General features: G+C 52.0%; 1 pseudogene; it reads left to right on the forward strand.

The window, feature by feature from the left end:
- Positions 1-301: 301 nt before the first annotated feature.
- On the forward strand, positions 302-895 carry LOC123398152 (annotated as a pseudogene).
- The last annotated feature ends 2,760 nt before the right edge of the window (positions 896-3,655 follow it).

The raw sequence follows: 3,655 nt of genomic DNA on the forward strand, positions 1-3,655 counted from the left end.
GGGGGCAATATCCACATCCTTGGAAAGTGCGCACTCCAGGAGTTGAGTAGCCGACGCGGGTCCTTGCGTCTCGGGCTTCTGCTTGCAGGCGGGTGCCATCGTTGGACCGACAAGGAAGCGGCACGGTGCTGGATCTGGGAGGCGCCGGTTGGGTTTGGAGACCCAGAAGGAATCGCGAGTGCAGGAGAAGGGAAAGCAATAATGGACCAACGCAGCGAGTCAGGTCCCTAATAACTCGAGTGAAGACAGAATGCAAGGGAGACCCGACATCAGCCGCGTGACGCACACCTGCCTAGCCCACATGCACTTAGGGCCCGCGACGCCTCAGGCCCCCCCCCCCCCGAGGCTTCGCCCAGAAGCCAACCCTAGCACACCGTGCGTCCGGGGGCTACTGTCAGCATTCTGGGAATGGGGTTCCCAGACCTGCCTGCTTGTGGCTCAAGGCTGGCCCACTCTATCAAGAAAGCATAGTCGGGCGTGGCACCACTCAAGCAAGGGTCCTCGCGAGGGGCCAAGACTCGCGAGGAGGAACAACATCAAGACCCGCAGGGGGCCTCATCAGGACCCCTTCGGAGCGGCGGATATTCCGAGGCAAGATCCAGCCTTAGGAGTCAAGGATGATGTTTAGGGAAAGGAGAGGCGAGCAACATACAGTAGGGTGGAGCATTTTCCCCTTTAGTGCAAAGGGGGCAAAGACGTACACGGGTTCCCAAGGCATCTTCCAAAGGTTTCCATTCTGGTGCAACAAAGCCATCGCCGCCCGCCAGTAGGACAAGACGTCATCCCTGGACCCGTCCCTGCAGCGCCGGCAGCCACTTTGCATGCGAAGACCACCTTTGGGCAGGAGAGCATTTTCCCGTATTCCCCTTCAAAATTGGCCATTGTGGGATCCCTTCCTGCCGAAACGATAAGGGAAGAGGATCGGGGACGCTACTATATATTGAGGGTAGGTTACTTCATAGAGGAGGATCTAATCCATTCGTTCTCCCATTGGCACCACACAAAGGCCATCCAGCCTCCGGAGGCCCTCAAACACTGTACTAGTTCATCGACCAACCTCCATGCGAGGCAATCCACCAAACCAGGTGTGACAGCCCGATGCCGACGCCCCAGAAGATTCCCCTTTATTTCCGTTTCCGTCGTGTGATTATATTTCGTTCGTTGCATCATCATGTAGTTTGCATCATGGCATCATGCATGGCATCATGTCAACTATGTTTTGTTGGTGTTGCTTGTTGCTCCGTGTTGTTGGGTGTCAGTGCCTTGTGAGTGACGTTGTCTTGTTGGAGTGATGAGAGTGGATGCGTGAGAGCCACCTCAAACCCTGTTGCACCGCGGTCCTAGACCTTCTCTCTCCTCTTTATTTGTTTTTGTGGTTTTGCTAAAGTTCAGTTTTAACCCCGTCAAAATATGCGACTTCTCTTAAAAAACCTTTATTAAATGTGGGGCCCACCCCTTGGGGTTTTTCTTTTATTTCTCCTCTTGTGTTATTTAAAAAAACAGTCTCATTTTCTTTTCTTATGTAAAGAGCTTTTATTTTATTCTCTTGTCAAAAGGGGTTTAGATTTTTATTCTTTTGTGAAAGGGTTTTATTTTTATTTTCTTGTTAAAAAGGGGTTTATTTAATTCTTAAGGTAAAGGTTTCATCTTTATTTGTTTTAAAAGCCCAATCTATTTTTAAAGTTGGGGTTTATTTTTAAAAGAGTGAAAGGCATTTTTTATTTTTGTTAAAAACCTTTCTTTTGATGGTTGTTTTATGTTTATAAAAAAGAAAACCAAGTTTAAAAAACAAAAGGGTGAAGGAGGACCCCAGGCCGAGCAGGCCACCGGCCCCTCTGCCTAGTGCCCCCTCGATCCCTCTCTGCTCTCCCGAACCCTCGCGCAGCCTCCCCCAGCCCCCGATCCATCTTCCTCGTGCGCGCCGCCATGGCCATGCGTGCACCATGCTCCTCCCCTCCCAGCGACGAGCCCCCCCCCCCCCCCGCGCGCCGCCTCTTCCGCCCCCGTGCACCGCCGCCGGTCTCTACAGCTCTCCGTGCGCTGCGACCCTTGCCGTGCTCGCCTCCCCGCGCCGGTAGCTTGCCCCATCAACCCGAGCTAGCTTGCCCCCGACCTCCTCCGCCTGGCCTCCCGTCGTCGCCGTGCCCGCCGTCGTCTCCTCCCCAGCCGTTGGCTCGCCGGCCTGCCCTCGCCCCGGCCTCGCCTCTTCCCCGCCTCCAGTTCCCTCGCCGTCTCCCCGTGCGCCACGAGCTCGCCGCAGCCGCCGGTGGCCGCCCGTTCCCCTTGCTGAACCGCCTGCTCCAGGGCCCTATCCTCCTCTGCCGCCGAGGTGCTGCTTGCTCCTGCCTCCGCTGCCTGCTGCGATGCACGTGCTCGCTGTTGCTCAGCCTGCCTGCCGCCGTTGCTGCTTGGAGCCATTGTTGCTGTCGCGCCTGCTGCTGATAGTGCTGCCTGCCTGCGTGTCTTGCTGCTTAGTGTTGCCGAGCTATTTCTTAGGTGCTGCACATGTTGCGTTTGCTGCTGCTTTGCTCGTTAAACCGACTAGGATGACACGTAGGATCATCACTTCACCCCTTGCCATGTTAACAACATTTAATATTGCGTGTTAAATAATCGGGAGTGAATTAAATAATTAATCGTGGAGTTTCGTCGATATGCAACCCTTTGCATATCGAGCTTCACTTATTGTGTAGAGTTTGTGTGAGGTGAATTTCCATGCCATCCCTTGCATTTTAACCTTATCATGCATCATAGTAGGTTGTGCATCATGTGGTGGATCGTGTGGTGAATATCTGTGTTGATGTTTGTTTCCAGTTTTCTCCGTCTCGATAGAGTTCCGCAAGCGTGTCGGAATGTGAGGACCCGTTCGACTACGTGGGTTCGCCGACTTCATGGAGTTGTACTTCTTCCAAGCGGGATCTCAGGCAAGATGACCATTTCCCCAGATACCATTACTATCATTGCCGTGCTAATTTTATCGCTTCTATCGATTATGTCTCGTTGCCTACTACATGTTAAATATCAGACTCTCAACAATGCCATGATTACCTCCAACCTGTTCGACCTAGCAAACCACTGATTGGCTATGTTATCGCTTGCCTAACCATGTTGTTAGTGTTGCTAGTTGCAGGTGTAGTTGCTTCCATGTGATAACATGGGTTCCTTGTTATATCACCATATATAAATGCTATTTAATTTAATGCACCTATATACTTGGTAAAAGGTGGAAGGCTCGGCCTTTCTAGCCTGGTGTTTTGTTCCACCTTTGCATCCTTAGTTTCGGCTACCGGTGTTATGTTCCATAAATGAGCGCTCCTAACACGATCGGGGTTGTTATGGGGACCCCCTTGGTAATTCGTTTTAGATTAAAGCTGGTCTGGCAAGGCCCAACTTTGGTACTACATTTTCCTAATAACTAATGAACCACATAGGGAGTAATTAACCCGAGGATAATTTAATCAACCCCCGGGCCAGTGCTCCTCATGAGTGTTGGTCAAAATTGGCACACTACGGGGCCACCGCGGGGCAACCCGAGGTTTAGTATCTCCTAGTGTGACCCATCCGTCGTGTCATGAGAACGAGGTACGCGACTCCTATCGGGATCGTCGACACATCAGGCGGCCTTGCTGGATTAGTTTTACCTTTGACGAAATAT

Source organism: Hordeum vulgare, chromosome 1H (genome assembly GCF_904849725.1).
Source record: "Hordeum vulgare subsp. vulgare chromosome 1H, MorexV3_pseudomolecules_assembly, whole genome shotgun sequence".
In the NCBI taxonomy this organism is placed as follows: Eukaryota; Viridiplantae; Streptophyta; class Magnoliopsida; order Poales; family Poaceae; genus Hordeum; species Hordeum vulgare.